Source organism: Molothrus aeneus, chromosome 2 (assembly GCF_037042795.1).
Source record: "Molothrus aeneus isolate 106 chromosome 2, BPBGC_Maene_1.0, whole genome shotgun sequence".
Lineage (NCBI taxonomy): Eukaryota > Metazoa > Chordata > Aves > Passeriformes > Icteridae > Molothrus > Molothrus aeneus.
Genome location: NC_089647.1, coordinates 5,321,204 through 5,340,309, shown reverse-complemented (window position 1 = coordinate 5,340,309; position 19,106 = coordinate 5,321,204). Strand labels below are relative to the sequence as shown.

Here is a 19,106-nt window from a genome sequence, read left to right as displayed (position 1 = left end):
GTATTTACTGTGCTGTATAAACACAGCGCTATTTTCAAAGCCTCATAACTGTCAAATCAAAGCTGCCTTTCACTAAAGCATTCAGAAGCATTTCTGCTGGATGGTGGCTATTTGCCTGACAGTTTCAACCTTCTATGCCCCAACCACAAGAAGGTTAATTTTTTTTTTTTAATATATGCATATATATATATATAAAATTATTATTTTCAAGAGGCAGAAAAAAGTGTTTTCTTGCTAACGAGCTGTCAAATCATTTTGACCTGAAGTTTTTTTAGTTTTTTTCTAATACATACATATAAAATGTGGTGGAAAACTTCCATTCCACCATCAGAAGTTCTGAAAAGAGTTTCTCCATACACAGGATTGCCTCAACTGTCCATTGTACCAGCTGTCTCTGTTGAGGCAGGCTGTGGCTGCTCACCTCAACTTGGTTTTATATTACACTGCAAATACATTTCTAATCAATCCACAAACAAATCCAGATTGGTACACAGATAGAACATTGCCATTTCACAGGCAGTGGAACAGTGATATCAAGACACCTGAAGAAGTCAGTTTAGTAAAATGCAGAAAGCAGAGCTCTGAGCAACCTGAAGAATGGTCTGCACTGCTTGATCTTACCCAGTGTTTTTATCAGTGAACCACTAAACCAGAGTTTTTGTGCAGGTCTTCACAACTCTGTGCACACTGCAAAGGTGGCAAGGATAGCTTGACACAACATACACAGGCAGACTCACAGACTTAAAGCAACTTGTAGAGCATAAGTAACATGGTCGAGTAGATAAATCACAGGCACGTTCAGAGCCAAGCTCTGTTCCCAAGTTTGCCACCAAATCCAAGCAACCCTGGCTTTACAGGAGCCCATGGGCCCCAGCCACCCCGCTGATAAGGTAGAACAGATATCTGCACCCTTTGTTCAGAAAGCACAGAGGACAACCACAGGCACACGGAGACCATCAGTGACAAGGTGGGTCAGTGATTTAAAGCTCTCTTGCTCTGCTACTCTGCAGACAGAGCCTCACCAGAGGAGGAAAAACACAGCAGCACTGCTTTCTTTAGAGGCCAAACAGCCATGAAAACAAGACACCCAGCTCAGAGTAATTGCCAGTGCTAGGAGCTGAACAGGCAGCTGTGTGGCTATCTGTGCCTGAACAACAACTGCTCTGAACTCAATACAGAAAACAGCAAGCTCTCCCTCGATTCCATATGCAGCTAAATTATTGTGTATATCATCCACTCTTTATGCCACCAACTGTACCACTAAGGAGCACGTAAAACCAGCATTGCTTTCGAGACTACAGCACCCAATTTTCAGTGAAATCTCAGAGGACATTGCTCCATCTCTCTTTGTTGAAAGAAATCATGTCAGTGGTAAAAGGCACTTCCTCCTTCCTTCGAAAGGATTTCATTGATTCTGCCTAGGTTTTAAAAAACAAATAGGCCAACCACCTTATAGCTCCCTTGTTCATCTCCCTTCCCTATTCCACAAGCATCTTCTTGGAGGCCAAACAAGGAAAATCCCACTTCTGCTTTTAAGTCTGTCTGAAAAAAAGGGATCTCTCTAAAGAGATAACATTCATTCTTCAGATATAGTTAACTGCAATTTCATAACAGTATTTAAAATAAATTCAATTAGTGTTGTTAAAGTAGATCAAAACCAGAGTGCTCAGATTCAACTCTGCAAAAGAATATGGAAGAACAACTCACAGAAGTAGGAATAAAGAAAATCTAAAAAGTTGTGAGGCAGCAGTTCACTTCACAATAGCCACATTTACCAGATTTCAGGATGGTTCACCGAGATCCAACCAGAAGTCTATGGCACATCTCATATGCTGGTTCTCAATCAAGTTCCCAGAGAGGAGTGTGAGAACCCTGCAGCAAAACCAGGCACCACAGGCTATTCCATCCCTCCCTTTCCCAATATAGAAGCACAACTGCTAGAGCAGAATAAAAAAGAAGGCTTAGACCACAGGCTTAATACCTCTTCCAAAATTTCTACTGCCACTGATTATGATAATTGAATATTCTTCATATTCTTAAAGACATCTGATGCTTTTTAACTCTTGTTGAATTCTTGCTCCTCAGCAAGATTCTCACAGCATGAGTTTCACTGCTTAATTGCAACCATACTAAATAGTCTATCGTCAATTTACAGTACATGTTCTGTATCAACAGAAAGTCTTGAGGCAGCAGAAACTCTTCCCTAGCAAAGCCCCAACACTCTGCTGTTGGCCCTGCTTAAAGCTTCTTCAAGAGGGCTTCTCTTTTGATACCTTGCATATACGTTCAGAGATGATTTTTGGCAAAAAGAACAAGGTCAGCTGGAGGAACTGTTCTCAGGCAAGGGAAGCTGTAACAAACAGGTGTAAAAAACATTTAGCAAGTTTAGCAGACTCTTAGCAATGTAGTTAGATGAGCATTCCTTTTGGCAGCACTGCCAGCTTAGAGAACTGCTGGTACCAATATTTACTCCCACCCCTGCACCACACTGTCTGATGTGCCCGTGGCCAAACAGCAAACCAGTCTGGCAAACTGATGCAGGCTAAGTATCATCATTTCTCTGCCAGGCTACTTCTAATCCAGATCAGCTCCCTGAACCGTTCCAGCATCCAGCTGCTCCAAAACAGCAGCACCAGCACACACAGCAGGATGGTGCAGAGTCAAAACAGATGAGCACCAAGGACTCCTCAAAACCCAGCTCTAGCACTGAAGGAAGAGCTCAAAGGAATAAAAACAGAGGGCAGCTCCGCCAACAGGTAAGGGTGCACTCTCAAAGCACACCCCTGCTTCTTCAAAAATATAAATCAAAAGTGAACACTGGAACAGTTCACTTGGATTCAGCACATTAAATGTCACCTGTTGTTGCTAACCAGTGTTTATAAGCCTGCATGTTCTTAAAGGCAACCCTTCAGAAATTTCCCAACAGATAGATTTTTTTTGTTCAAGTTCTTCAAGATTATCTGGACTTCCTAATTATGAATAAAGTTCCTGTTCTTCTGGACTTGTGTAGTCCCTACTACAAAGGAGGTCAAGCTCCAAAACAATTAAACTTTTAAAGCAGTAAAAAAAACCCGAAAACCTAACAGACAAGTAAGGGTACATAGGGGAAAGCTCTTTTAAATTCAATAGGCAGAGCCCTGCTTGAACAAAAATTCGGCAATGAAATCTCTTTCCATTCACAAATTGCTCTGAAAAACTGAGTTAACACCTTTATTTTGCCAGCAGGAAGACTAGAGGGACTCCAGCAGAGCTTGTAAGCAGGAAATCCAAGCCCACAGCAAAACTTGCTGGGTTAAAGGACTTCATATCTGTGTAAACAGACCACAGACCTTAGGGAGGCTCAGAGATTTCTGTGAAGTCCAAGGCCACACAAACGAGTTAGAAGGATTTTATGAAGGCTGCCTGCATTGCTATGAAGAAATTCTGACAAACTTCTACAAAGCAGAACAGAAAAAGCCCTGCAAGGTAGCACAGCTCACATTTAAGATAAAATTAGTTTGAATACTCACTGGAATGTAATTGCTTCACAGGATAAAGTTGTTGTTGCTGTTTGGAGTTGGGGTTTTTTTCCTATTGAATTTATAAAAGACCAGCAAAATTCCTAAGCCATAGGCACAGTTTGTGAGGCAAGAGAATTGACACAGCATGTCAAGAATTCAGAGGAAAAAACAACATCTAGGAAGAAACATGTAGAAATAGGTGTGGGAAGTCAATGTGCTGCAGAGTAGCAAGCCTTTGAATAGCTGGGAAATATGGATCAAAGGTACTCCATTCTTATCCACATCAAACATATAAACTGCTCAGAAAAGCTGTAGTATATGAATATTTTAGCCTTGTGGCTTACAATCGCCTCAGTTTCTATATTTGGATATTTGGTGACAAATGCAGTTTGGCTGTGGACTAACCCTAACTAAAAACAATCCAAGCACATGAACTGTAAAGATGAAATGTAAGATGGGGGGGGAAGGAGGGGGAAAGCACAGGGAAGAAAGAGTCCACACCCTTTGTATCCATAATATCCAAAAGAGATCTACAAAGTTTCTGGTTGTATGACCAGAAACCTATTTCTTTTCTTTCACATTAAAATGCGGGTCCTGCCTAGCTTAGAAGATTGTGTTGACCAATAAACAAATTAACTCATCACAAGAGAGAAAAGCAAAATAACTCCCCAAAACAAACAAGGGAAAAAAAAAAAAAAACAACAAAAAAAAAAAAACCCAAAAAACTAGTGTACAAAAAGATGGTCACAACACTGCTATCATAGTCCAGCTACTCCCCCACACCAGAGCAAATCACAATTTTTCCCAGGACCTCTTTAGACATCTAGGAGCTAAATAATCTGTATTGGGAAAACTACACTGGGAAGTCATAAACAGAACTTTTACTAAACACTGCAAAAATCAAGTGCACGGGCAAAATACATTCCCAAAAGAATTTATCACGTTAACCTGACCAAAGATGAGCAGCTGAATGGGAGGGGGACTTACACAAAAACTTGTTTAGGGTGGGGGGTTTTTTTGCTTGGTTTTGTTCACACTTATTTAACGTCAATGATTGATTAACATTTTGGATAAAGGAGGTCTTTGTTAGTGATTCAGCATCTCCACCCCTTCAATTAAGGTGTTAAGAGTTCACACAAGTGCAGTGAGACCCAAGATCCCCAGACCCCTCTCCACAATAAAATCCCGACCCAAAAAAAACAGATAAAAAAACAAAACAAAACAAAAACGCACTTGCCCCACTGAGAAAATTCCAAAATCCCAAAACTAACATCGTTGCTAACTCCAAGTCAAAAAAAGAAAGATGCCTTTCTTTTGTTGTTTGAGGAGAGGCCAGCAAGGGAGACAGGGAAAGAATATGAGCCCTTGAGCCATTTTTATGCACTGAGTAAGAAAAAAAGGACACATTCATTAAAAATAATCTCTTTGGAGATCACTGTTAAAAGAAAAAAAATCCACACCGCGTAACAGAGCCATCATGCCAACTTGTCCAAAATGGCTATAAAACCTCGGGAAAACAACGCCTGTAGTTCAGGCAGGAAAGCAGATCCCTGTGCCATGGGATGCAGGCGTGTGCACTCCTGCAAGCACAGCTCCTCTGCCGCAGAATGGACACAAAACGACTCCGTGTGTGTGCCCCCATCAGCTGCCCAGTTCCACACCTGCAACACCCCGCTTCAGCCGGACTGGCCGTGACACAGCTCAGAGAAAGCAGGACACAGGCAAACCAAAAGAAGTGGGGATAAAGCTGTTAAAGTATGTTAATTCTTTCATTGGATTTCATATAATGCCTTGCCTAGCTTCCCAACGGTTGTTATTGTAATATCTCGAGCAATCGCTGATCAAATAATTCAACAAAACAGAAAAAAAAATCTGCATCACTTTTTTTCCTCATGCTTTTAAAGATTTGATACATTTAAGGATCCTTCAGAGCATCCAATGTCTGTGTGGGCTTTTCACAGAGAAACCAAGGACAAAATACTTTCAAGGAAAATAAAAATGTTACTGGAACCCCTAAAAACAGAGAGAGCTATCTCCCCCGCTTCCTCCAACTGTGTTTTGACAGAAAATCATCCAGTCACCAACAAGGAGGCTTAAGGAGACAAACTTGACTTGGCACAGCCCTTTCTTCTCTGCCCAGACCAAGGAGAAGGTGTTACTTTACCAGGTAGAGGCTACCAGACTTGATGTTTCTCTCCCAAAAGTGAGGTTCGTGGTTATTTCCAGACCAGCTTCAGAGTCCATGTTAGGTCTGGCATCTGAAGAATTAAAGCATCTTTCCTTTCACCTTGGTGGGCTTTGAATCACTCCACAACCAGCTCCCATCTGACACTTATTTCAGTCTTTCTTTGCTGCATGACAATTTTTTGATTTCTCATGTAGTTTACTATTAAAGCACTAATCATGTAATCATCCCACCTTAATATTTTACACCCAAATAGCAACCCACCAATGACTGTCACATCAGATTCCTCCCATCTGTCTCCTCATGCTTTGTCTACCCTCCCTGAGTAAAATCCACCTTCCATATCCCAAACAATCCATCTTCAGAGGCCTTTTTAGACCCATCAGCTTCACATAGAACTTGGGGACAGGGAGCTGGACAACACAGAAATACAGGCTTCTCTCTCATCCTAGAAGTGGAGCCTTGCTGCCTTGCATGCATCCACCTGTCCCACCATTTCCCTAAGCATTTAAGGTCTCTACTGTTCATTTTTTTTTCTTCATCATCTAACCCTTAACCTCATGAAACTTCAGATTTAGCCTCTCTTCCTCCTTTGCAGCCAGCCAGAGCACAGATTCCCTCTCATGCATACACAGACAGAGCTTCTCCTCTACCTAGTAGGAATCCTTCCAAATAAACACATTTCCCCTGCCTTGACAGATACTGCTCTTCCCCACAATCCCCATGTACAAGATCCCCTCCCACACTTAGTATCCCACCTACTAGTTCGATACTACAGGCTCAGCTTCCCTGGATTCCTGCTCCCCTGGTCTATCTACACTGCCTCCCAGCTCTGGAGCCCCACAATTTCCCTCATGACCCATGTGCACCACCTCCCTCCTGCTGAAAGCACTTCCTACCTCATATTCTGGCTCCCAGTGCTACCCCAATCCCACTCCCATTTCTCTTTCTTACAACGACTCAAGTCCCAACTCCTCACATGCTTCCCTTCATGTACCACTCTCCCCAGCCAACCTCATACTCATTTCTTCACCCAGCTCTCCACATCTTTTCCTGTTCAGTACTTCTGCACCACATCCCTTCCTCAGGCATGTCCCAGGAGATCTAATGTCCCACACATCATCTCCCACCCTCTCACTGTGTGTTTCACCTTGTATCCCTCTCCCTACACCCCTGTGCCCCAGCCCCTCACTTCAGCTCAACCACAGAGTTCACACACACAGCTCCCGCCCCACTTTTACACCACCTTCTTTCTCCTAGGACAATCTTCACTCCCAATCCAACAGCCCCTCCCATCCGATGTGCCAGCCCCTCACTGAGATTGGAATCTCACAACCACCTCTCTAGTCCACCCAAAACGGCCCGAAGGCACTTCCACACACCTCAGGGCAGCACAGATCACCCCAATGCTGCACCCACAGCCCCACAGAGCACAGCCCCAGTGCCCCACACACCTCAGGGCAGCACCCACCGCCCCACAGAGCACAGCCCCAGTGCCCCACACACCTCAGGGCAGCACCCACCGCTCCACAGAGCACAGCCCCAGTGCCCCACACACCTCAGGGCAGCACCCACCGCTCCACAGAGCACAGCCCCAGTGCCCCACACCTCAGGGCAGCACCCACAGCCCCACAGAGCACAGCCCCAGTGCCCCACACACCTCAGGGCAGCACCCACAGCCCCACAGAGCACAGCCCCAGTGCCCCACACACCTCAGGGCAGCACCCACAGCCCCACAGAGCACAGCCCCAGTGCCCCACACACCTCTCCACACAGCAGAGAGCCCCAGCGCATCCCCCGCACCACCGAGCATCCCACACATCCCTCCACCAGGCGCAGCTCTTGGAGCATCCCATGCACCACACCGCGACCCAGGACAGCCCACACATGCCTCCTCCCAGCACATGCCCTGTGGCATCCCATACATTCCTCCATATATCACAGCCCCCGGGGCATCCCCTGCACCACGACGCCGGGCACAGCATTCCATGTGCCGCTCCACACAGCACAACCTCCAGGGCTCCCAGCGCACCCCAAAGCACCCCACACATCCCAAGCAGCCCTATACCCCCCCACGCCTCCTTCCATGGAGCACAGCTCCTGGAGCATCCCCTGCTCCCAACACGTCCCTCCATGGAGCACATCCTCCAGGCATCCCCTGCTCCCCACGGAGCACAGCTTCCAGAATATCAACCATGCCCCACACACCCCTCCATGGAGCACAGCTCCCGCAACATCCCATGCTCCCCACACATCTCTCCATGGAGCACGGCTCCCGGAACATCCTCTGCTCCCCACACATCCCTCCATGGAGCACATCCCCCAGGTATCCCCTGCTCCCCACACATTCCATGGAGCACAGCTCCCGGAGCATCCTCTGCTCCCCACACATCCCTCCACGGAGCACATCCCCTGCTCCCCACACATGCCTCCATGGATCACAGCCCCCCAGGCACCCCATGCAACCCCTGGGCTCCCCTCGCCGCCTCCTTTGGGGCACCCCCGGGGACCCCCCCAACTCCCGAACTTGGTGCGGGTGCCGGTGCCCGGTGCCCGCCCCGCACTCACCGCGCTCAGCCCGTGGCCGGCGGGGGCGGCGCGGCGGCTCCGTCCCCCTCCCGCACACACACACAGGCTCCATTGTCCGCCGGCGCCTCCCCCCCCCGCTCCCCGCGCACATGGTACCGCCCAGCGCAGCCCCTCGCGCCCGCTCCCCCCCGCCCGCTCCCCCCCCCCCCGCTTCTCCCCACACTGGTTCCAATCCCCCCCCCCCCCGCGCCCCCCTCCCGCCGCGTCCCGCAACCCGCGGAGAGAGGAATGGTACCGCCCGTCGCGCGCGCCCCGCCCCGGCAATGGTACCGTCCGCTACTCACTCGGCCGGCGGCGGGACCGCCTCTCGCTCCCCGCGCCGCGCAGTGGTCTCGCCCGGCCCCCCCGCCCCGCCTCTCCCCGGCCAGAGGGCGGGGACTGCGGCCCTTCCCCCTTCTCCGCGCGGTGGTACCAGCCGGGCTCTTAAAGAGACAGGCTCCCCTCGGCCTCGCGGCCCCGCCCCTTCATTAACATAGCCCGGCCCCCGCCCCGCGGCGGCCACGCCCCCTCCTCCCATTTTAAAGAGACCGCGCGCCCGGGGCTCTTCTTAAAGGGGCCGCCTCCCCCGCCACCCCCCCGCTTCCCTCCACCCCAAACTCCCCTCCGCCGAGTCGGGCGCCGAGAATGGCCGTCAGCGCCCCGGTTCTCCGGGTGGCTGGAAGGGCGCTCCCCGCGCTGCCGGTGCCCGCCAGGTACCGCAGGGGAGGCGCCCCCGGTGGGGCCGGGGAGGGGCCCTGGCGCTCCCCCTGAGGCGGCGCGCGCGGGGGGCCCGCCCCCACCCTGCCCCCCCGACCCCAGCGGCGGCACCCCCTTAACGGAAACGGCGCGCGGGGCCCCTGAGGGGATGCGGGATACGGGATGCGGGATAGGGGATGCGGGATAGGGCATGGCGCCGCCCGGCCCCAAGCTGGTGCCCTGCCCGCCCTGCTCGGCACCGGCCCGCCAGGCCCACGCCGCTGCCGGTGCCGTGGTACCCCCGCCTCTGCCTCGCTGTCCCCTCCCCCGCCCCGCGAGGGGGATTCCACGCGCCCTGGAGAGCCGAGGTGGCCACCGGGAATCGCCGCCAGCCCAATGGTGGCACGGCCCGGGGGAGCCGCTGGACCGTCGTGTAGCGGCGCGGGCCGCTGGCACATGTCCCTGCCTTCCGCACGTTTCTGAGGAACGCGGGATGAGAGCGGGAGGGGGGGATTAGTGGAGGAGAAGCGCGTCCCTCCTCTCAGGGGGCTGAGCACCCCGACTGCCCACCCGCCGAGAGACCCGAGGGCTTTCTTCTGAGGAGAGAAAAAGCCAGGATAAGCAGCAGCTTGGAACTGAACAGGGAGGGACCAGGCAGTAATGGCAAACAGACACAACCTATCAACTCCTAAAAATGCTCAAGGGCCCCATCCTGGACAAATGCTCCGTGTTTGGGGGATTAGACATCAATGTAGTTTGGTTTCAAACTGGCAGTGAAGAGTTTTGAAGATTTGTAGCAATCCCCCGCCCTTTTCAGTCTGAGACTTACTCTGTGAAAAGACGGCTTTCAACATCCACTAATCCTTCTCCTTCACCTCCACAAAATGTTCTTAAAATGGGCGCTCTCGTGGCTGTAAGGAAGAGGTTTCCAAGCCACCGGTGGCACACCGATGCAGCCGAACAGAGAAAGTCAGCGGATCAGTTTTGCTTATCCGCGCTGCCTGAATAACCTGTTTAGCCAATACAACATCAGTGAACAGAAATGCAGTGTCCTCCCTCCCCCTTTATCCTCAAACGACCCATTCTTTGTCCAACTCCCACTTTTAAGTAACTCAAGTCTTTGGAAGAAGACCCTTTTAGCGCAACATTCACGCTGGGCGTTGCTCTTGGCAGATAAAACCACCTCCTCTCTTTGCTCAGCCCTCAATCCCTTTTTCTCTTTTTGTCCCTCTCTTCTCCTCCCCTTGTCCTTGCTCACTTGCAAACACTGTTAAAGAACTCCTTACAGCTTCCTGAACACTGCAACAGTTGCTAATTATCACCTCTTACCCCAGATAGATACTCTTCCTTCAGGGACACACTTCTTAACAGCGGGGTTTCAGTCCCTTCTGGTTGGCAGACCAGAGACCCGAAGCATTTCCCGCTGGACAGACTTCCAGCCCACTGACACCTTTTCTAGACAAGTCCCTGGGGCTACAAGTTCCCAGGATCCACGACCCGAAGGTGGAAATCTTTGGTCTCTGACAAGTCTTTCCACCCACTGACGCCAGCCCCACCTGCATCTTTCCAGCGATCGCGACCAGCACCTTCCACAGCTGAAGTGTCGGTGAAACTGGAACCACCACCTTTGCTGCCATCGGTTCCACACTCTCCTCTACATGATGTTTAAACTTTTCCCATTTTTACATTGATACGGTTCTCTCTTAATGCAACACCTGCAATTCCTCCTGTCCTTCACGCATCCCACCATGCTGGCCAGCATGGTGCAAGGAAGAGAATGTACCTCACAGTGCTTCCCACAGAAGATCCAGTCCCACTCGCACCGACACCAAGAACCCATCGTGGTTCGCTTAAAAGGAAGTTGCTTGCCCTGGGCAGTAGAGGCTGGGATTTTTCTAAGGAGCCTAAGGAAGCCAGGCACCCGACTTCCATTTTCCAAAGGTACCTTTGAAAATCCTACTCTGTGCCTCAATCCCGACACATGGAACAGCAGTGATAAAATACAAGGAGTTAGCGAACTGACTTTTTTGTTCTCCTCCCTCCTCCGACCCAGTACTTCGCTGCCTGGTTCCTTTAGGAGTTAGACCGGGGAAAACGAGCACAAAATGCTACTAGTTTGCAGATGCTGTGGTTCCTCCGACTCCCCTCCCATCCCCCCGACCCCATCCCCCCACATTTCAAACAGTTATAAATGACTGTGCAACTCTGCAGGCAGCGGTCTCAAATAACCACACCAAGCCTCTCCCCTCCAACGGCTTTAAGTCTCTTCCTTCCTCTCTTTGGGGCTCCGGAGAGCAGCGATCAAGGTGCTCTGCTTCACTCTCAAGAGTTAAGTTGCTGCTTCACCCACCACCTTTGGGAATCCACCACAGCAGTGAATTCCCAAGGCTGTCCTTGAAGGGTTTTACCATGGGAACTGACAACAACAGGCTCCAAAACGATCCTAACTGGTTGTAAGTCGAGATTTCAGGTAGCAGAGCCCCAGATGTTGGGACTGTCCCCACCAGCCTCGAGAGCAGCCCCCTGTATTGGGGCCTTGCCCTCCCTTGGCCAAGCTCATAAAAGCTGCCCCAGAGAAAGCAGCTGTCCCGACTCTTTACAGCACTCCGGCAAATCCAAGAACATCTTGGAAGCATTACAGCTCTCACCACACTGTGTATGCTCTCCTCACAACTCCCCGTCTGCAGCGAGGGCAGGAGATCAGCCTGTCTATTCAAAAGCACGGCCCTCTTCCATTAGAGCAACCCAAGCCTAAGGAAAGTTGCCACAGGAGCTCTGGTTCTTCGGAGCAGACAGATCAGACGAGATAGCCCAGCCAGCAAAATACATTTGCATGACACTTTCTGTACATGGTTCAGAGCATGGCACACCCCGATCGCAGCTTTTATTCTCTTCAAGGGCCTGGCCCTGCAAACATTTAATTTTACATGTGTAAGTAGAGTCCCACTGAAGCACAATGGAGCTACTCATGCAAATAACATTGAGAGTGTGTAGGGCTGTGGCTCTGTTTCACTGTTCCACCTGCAGCAGACCCAGTTTTAGAGGATCCTGCCATGCTCTCTCAGTTATTGCCGCTCACTTGTGCCAGTTAAACTATTTATGTAGCTACATGCATAGGTGAGCGGCTTAAACGATCCAACTTTTTTTTAAAAGCCCGGCTAACAAGAACAAAACCTTAACACCAGACCAGCCCTGATGTAGATTTCATCTCCACAAGCAGCTGAACTGGCACAACTGGAGGAGGTGGAAACATCTGAGAAACAGGAACTTTTGAAGATGGAGTCGACTGAGGGAAGGTGAAATGGAGACATGGATCCTCAGCGTGTGAAGGCTGGAGACATTACCCTTTTCTGAAGTCACACCCTGCTCCTGACCATCGACTGTTTGAAGTGAAGCCTTCTCCAATCAACTCATTCCACGTGAAACACTTCCACCTCAAATACAACAGTAGATTGGGCCTTTTCAATCAATAATTTAAAAAAAAACCTTGCCTCAAGGAAAGCTGTCAGCAGTAAGAGTCTGCCTACAATCCCTATACCCAGGATCATGGACAGGCGCTTCTCCTTGCAGGTAAAGGATGTCAACACCATGCACCATGTAGCCAGTACATTGCTGCTTCTGCAGTCACGGGATCCCTTGCTATTAGCTTCGACATGGCACATTTGGGCCATGCAAAGTGTTCTCTCCAATTTATTTTTTTTTTAGTTTATGGGCTATTCTATCTCTAGCAACTCTGTGCTGAAATTGCATCACATATTTCCTGTCTGCCGAGGCAAGATTTCCCTCTTTCAGTGCGATTATAACCTTCCAGCAGGGAAGCTCCACTAACTCCTTAAGAGCTTTGCTCTCTACACTGCTTCCCGACCCGCATTCGTGCAGACCTGCACAAAGTAGGTGTAAAACACCATCACTGCTGGAAATTAAGAGCACACACCATTAGGAGGATGTTTTGCTTTGTTTGTTTGCTTTAGGTTTGGCGGTTTTTTGCCCTCTTTTGTGCTCCCGTGTAAATGATCAGAGGAGCTGTGGGACAAGAGAGATCAGTCTCTATGAAACCATTTTCTTACAAGCTTTCAGGTTTACCCTGCTGCATGCTCTAATGAGCCTTCTCGAAAGGAAACAACCCATTTCTGTAAGGAATCCAGGTGATTATGGTTTGCATACCGCCGTGATCTCTCTGCATGGGCACAGGGGAGTTGCCTTCATGAATCTTGCTGCAGGATGAAGTCTAAAGCTGGACAGTGTGAAAGAGAAATGGGAAAGGACCACAGGGAGGGGTACTTTAACATCTATTGTTAACTTGGAAAAAAACCTTCTTTCAGAAAATCTTTTATTTATTGTAAATCATTCCTAAAAGATTAGGAAATCAGGCCTGGGGGAGGGGGAGAGATTGTTGTGGCTTTCTTTCTTGTTCAGTTTCTTTTAGTATTAGACATTAACCCGAGTCTCCTCAGTTTTGCTGAGCTTCTATCCTGCAAACCACCAGAGAATATTTTTAACATACTTTGTGTGAACAGTCCCTCTGCATCCCATCGTGGGTGGGACTTCACAGCCTCCCAGAGGAGGGAAATGCCTCTCTACTCACACCAATGTCAATTTTCACATACAGTCACACACATCCCCCCCAAAACACACACACATGCAAACCCCACTTGTGTCTCCACTGCTGGTGAAAAAACTCCTGTAAGTCACCTACAGCAATGACTACTCTCCAGCTGGCTGCACAGGGCATGGAGCTGTGCTGAGACTGGCTGATGGATCTGACCAGCACTGGCTGCACATCACCCCAAGGCAACAGTGTGCAGATGATGGCAAATTCACCTGGGCAAGAAAGGCCCTACTCTCGCTTTCCTGTCTGCACTGAAAAGAGAGAAACAGTTGATGTCGTGTTTTCCTGTTCACAAGAGCACCCAAACAATCTAAGCCTTAATCAGGTTTGGGCAGGAACATGGGACTGTGCCTGTGGTTATAATATTCGTCTGGACATCTACAGAGACTTATAGTTGATCTGCCCACTTGAAGACATTATCTCCCATCAAAAACTCTGATGTGATGAACAAATCCCGTGCATTAAAAGATTCCAGTTGCAGGATGCTCTTGCCCTATTTAGAGAGTCTTTTCTCAAGTCAATAAGCAGGTATGAGGCAAGTATCATGCAGCCATAGAGATAAATGCTCAGCTCTATCTCCTATGATTTAAAAAAAAACATGGAGAAGAAAAAGAGGGAAAGAACAGATACTGATTCAGAAGGGAAATCAGGTAAACAGAATCTGGGGAAGCATATGCTCATGCAACACATGAAAAATATGAATTCATACCAAACAAAGGTGGGAAATTTTGGCACAGAGAAGACTTCAGAACCAATGATTGCACAGGAATACTGCTTCCACCACACAGTCCTCACTTACAGGGAGCTGCTAACACACACTGAGTGCTGTGGTCCTGCCAGGAGAATTTGTCTTTGGAATTGCCTGACCCTTGAGCCTTTCAAGATTCTCAGCCATGTCTTCACACTCCCTTTGAATGTGTATGGCCATCTTTGACATCAATGAGAACAGACATGGGAGCAGCTCACAAAATTGCCAAACTCACCTCCTGCTTCCTTTCAGCCACCTGCTGAGCCTGGTACAAGCCACCAAGCCCCCTTACACAGCCACACAGCCACGTTCTCTGTGCTGCCTGCCCACAGCTCCAGGGCACACATGTGCACCTCCACGGTGTAAAACCGAGCAAACAAAATTTCATTCCCAAAGCAACATTTCTGAGAAAGCCACGACCAGATGAAGAAAGCACCTCTCATTAGAAGCATCCTTCTCACAGGATAAATAGGAGGCTAAGTCTGCCCTCAGACAGACAGAAGAAGTCATCTGTCGCCAACACATACAACAGCTCTCCTGACATAAGGGGCTTTTTGTGCCTTCCAGCACTGCTCCTCCAGCATCCAGCTGCTCAGGGTACCCGCCTGCTGCACAACAGGCCAGCAACACGGACAGATTCCACTCATGCTACCCTTACAGGCACCTCGGAGTTGTTTGAGGGAAAAATTTTGCTCATGTCTCTCCTTCAAGGCTACGAAAAAATAAAAACAACTTCAGCATGAATTCCCCTCTAGACTGTGCACAAAGAAACCAAGCCCCCACCGTACCGCAGACTGGCCCATTAAAGCGAATGGTTAAATTCTTGCTATGAAAAAGTAGGCGTTGTTGTCTGTTTTGCGAGGCAGAAATCAATATTCCCGCCTCCTCTCCTTCTGCTATTTCACCTTGAGATACTCATGCTCAGTTAGATGAGATCTGAGTCTTACTCACTGTTACTGCAACTTTTCTCTTTCCAGCATTTCACAGGGTCACGGGTGTTCTTAGAGTCCTAACCTGCCTGTAATTTACCACTCAGCTCCCTAAACTGATCACCACTGGTGACTGAAGTAGTGACTGATTTTCCTTCCAAATCACACCACTGCAGCCATTTCTAACTATTTATCTACACCTTCTATCTCCATCATTTTCCTCCCTGTGTCCTCCAATAACAACCCTCTTTCTGCCACAGCCTCTCTCTTCTCCAGACCCGTATAATTCACTCCCTGGTGCTAGCCTCTCCCATACTGTGGCCATCTTGTAGAAATTATGTTTTATTGTGAAATGCCCCTTCTGCTCCCACTCTCCCTCTAATCTAACTCTGGGGGGTAGTTTGGTTTAGTCTATAAATTTGGGGAGTGGGGGGCTGGGCAAGGGGGGAAGGACCTGTGTGGCTGATGCTCAGCCCAGGCAAGCCTGCAGCAATGTTGGCTGGGCAGAGACAGGCAGGGAAAGATAAGCCAGTACCGTACCTCAACAGCTGCTCCTTCAGCCAGGTTTCCCTGCGGCAGTTCAGATCCAGGGCCTGGACCGATTCCCACAGATCAGGTAGCAATAATGCCAGGCTGACTGGGCTGTTCTGATGAGCCCTCTTGGATGCAGCTCTGCCTACAATCATGCCTGCCTCTGTCACCTAAGGATTAGACAACTGCAATATGGTCTGTTTGGCACCATGCTTTAAATCCATTCATAAACTGAAGGCAGTGCAGAATTCAGCGCTCAGTTAGATAAGCCATGTCTCTCACCCACGATCATTCTCACATTTGTGCTCCATTTTAATGCCATCTGACCGCTGGCTCCCAGACAGATTTTAACATGTTCCTCTTGACCTCTAATGCCTCACAATGCAGAACTCTCCTCAGCAGACATATCACCTCTTATATTTCCTAGAAGCTGAAAAGACACCAGATACTCTAGCACAGGTACCTAGGAGAGTAGAGTTGAGGGTTGTTCAGTCTTTAGTTTGCCATTGTTTGCTGGTGACAGTCTGATGAAATTGCTTGAGTTATAATGAAGACAGTTTTCATTATCTGTCATTTAAAAATGTCAAGGGAGCTTAGACTGAATGGATAGGTGCAACCTGTTGTTTGAAACAGCTTTTGATGAAAGAAATACATTTCAAAAGTACCAGCCACTGATTTTCAGGTGTTGTACCAAAATTACATAAAACAGAGAGATGCCTCCAAAGAAAACACACAGATTTCCCCCCTTGCTCTTTAGATTAGACATTGGCTTATCATCAGTATGGTGCTGACTTTGTCCTGCAGTAATCACCAGCTTTCAGATCTGCAAGATCTTAGATGACAGAGGACAACACCAACAAACCCAGTACTCTTCATTATTAGAGGGCACTTGAGAGTTTTGGCTTAGCTATATAAATGCCTCGCTCTTGTTCTTTTCCATTTTTACTTATGCACTTTTATGGTGCAAACTGTGGACCACTTCAGCAACAGATGTCATGACTGGACATACTTCTGCCCAAACATTTTGCTAGTCCCTCTCTGTTAGTGGTGCTGGCCTCTCACAGCTGAACTGCAATAACAGACTGCATGAATGTTCCCAGTCCATCTGAGCACAAAATCTGCCAGCTTATTTTAAATCATACCGGGCTATTCCCCAGCAGGAATACATCTGCTGACAATACCTGCCTTGCAGGTCCTCAGAGACACCTAGGACAGCATGCTTCTTTCCATCTATACCCTTTTATTTCAGAGCATCCATTTAACAAGTGAGCTGGTGCCGCACAAGGGACCAGCCTTGATAATGGAACTCTGATGGGACACTCCCTGTGCCTTGACTTGCCTACAACATGGGCTGTTCCTACACACAACCTGCATCTTTTGCCTGCCCTCTCTGTCAAACCAAGTTAAAATTAATGCCAGCAGTCCATCCAGCATGCAAGAAATGCAGGTAATACTGTGTGCACTGTCCTTAGAAATCACTTGTATTTTTGGGAATTGCTTTTATTTGAGCATCCAGCATCAAAGAGTGTAGCAAGAATCTCCTGTAAAAATGTAAATGCTAAAGCACAGATACCTTCCACTTTAGAATCCAATAACAGATTGCTGCTGCTCTGTCCAGTGACACAACTTCGCCCTGCCTGGATCCCATGCAAGTCAGCTGGCTTCCTCTTCCAAGTCCTTATTTCCCCCATGTGCAGAGACTGAGTCTCCCCTGGGTGCTCCTGCTCTTGGTGGTGTATATGATGTTCAAAACTAGGATGATAATGAGGAAGGAGAGAAGAGCTGAGCCTTAGGATGGTGACTTCTGAAAGTCACAGATGTGAGGAAGAAATAAGAGCTGTTCTGAGACCTGATCACTGCAATGTCTTGTTTCCATTAGGACAATGTTTCCCAGGCATTTACTTGAGTCATCCTTACAAAGCATCTCCCAAAGAAAAGGGTTTATGTTCCTGGCAACATGTTCCAAAAAACCACGTCCCCAGCTCCCTGCTGCCATAAGCAAGCACAACTCCAATGATTTCAATAAAGCTGCACTTTCTGTGGCCCTAAGGCTATAACACTACAGTAAACAAAGCCAAATTCCATAAGCCAGATGCTTTAAGGCCTGAATCCAAGTCTTCAACATCTTACAGATACGATCCACCAAAAGATGGCTGAACCCACACCATCAGCTGGCTCTCACTGAGATGTTTCAGTCACCAGCAGAAGATAGACCCCAGGGCCTCATCCTGGGGCAGAGAAATGGCTGGTGGACACCAGCACACTCCTTGAAAGGGCAGTGGTACCTCACTCTTCTAGGATCTGTGCTGGGCCAGCATTCTCAGCCTTCCTGCTGAGTCCTCTGCCCTCCCCAAAAAAGAAATCCCTGTTCCCCACTCTAGTGGCCACAAGGATGAGTTTGAGAAATGAAATGCTGACACCAAAAACAAACGACCTTACAATATCAGCTACTTATCACTCCAGTCTCTTCATCTCCCCGTTGTACAGCTTGTTTTCCCTTTACATCTAAAACATCCCAACAAACATCCCTCAGTCCAAGGAAGGGCCAGCTCAAGGCTCTTGCCAGATTAGTGTGGGATCCACTGGCACAAGGTGAAAGCAGACCCATGGCTCAGTTAGATGACAATGCACATCCTGGAGTAATAAGGATGTGATGCAGGATAGTTGTGCAGGACTGAGTGAACACAGCAAATGAATGGTCTTTCCAGCTTCAGAAGTGGTCCCTGAAGAGCAGCAGTAAGGGACTCTGGCTTGATAGTACAGTCTGGGGAATGTACTGCACACAGCTCCAGTGAGTAATGCTGAAAATCCATAGGCAAAGGAAACGTTTTAAAACAGAGGAGGAAAATCTACTTGAAATCAATACTGTGAAGGTCTCTAAAAGGAAACACTCTGCAAAAAAGGACACATTTGCCACATATAAATCTTTAATGATATCTTGTAGTTTTAACAAAGCATTAAAAACCCAAACAAACAAAAAAAAAGAAACCCCAGTTGCTGAATACACCTGAGAGAACAAACATCCTCACATGGCAAAATATGATTTTCACACCTGGTAAATGAAATAACTCTGCTGCATCCCAAGGCCAGGGTTAGGGTCTAAGGTGAGCTGTTAATGGAAGGTTAAGAGACCACAAAACGGCCCTTCAGGGAGCACCTTTCAGATGCTCTTTTCATGTTCAGCAGTGCACAGTAATCAGAAGGCAGTGGCACCACATACTGAAGTCACTGCCACTGACAGTGGCTCTAACTGTGCAGTCACCAGTTCATAGCTGGGATTAAGATAGCTGGCTCACGTGCCCATGCTCCTCTGACTCAGGAGAAGGCTCATGCTCTTGTA

At 48.5% G+C, this 19,106-nt stretch overlaps 1 protein-coding gene across 4 annotated transcripts in view; it reads right to left on the bottom strand.

The window, feature by feature from the left end:
* BCL9 (BCL9 transcription coactivator) overlaps window positions 1-19,106 on the bottom strand; it is a 57,318-nt gene that overhangs the window by 21,107 nt on the left and 17,105 nt on the right. The window contains exon 1 of one of the 4 annotated variants that reach the window (XM_066571911.1): window positions 8,254-8,268. The exons of the other annotated variants lie outside the window; for them this stretch is intronic. The gene's annotated coding sequence lies outside the window, so the exon portion shown is untranslated. Of the gene's footprint in view, window positions 1-8,253; window positions 8,269-19,106 lie in introns of those variants that run through there. 4 annotated transcript variants of the gene reach the window in all.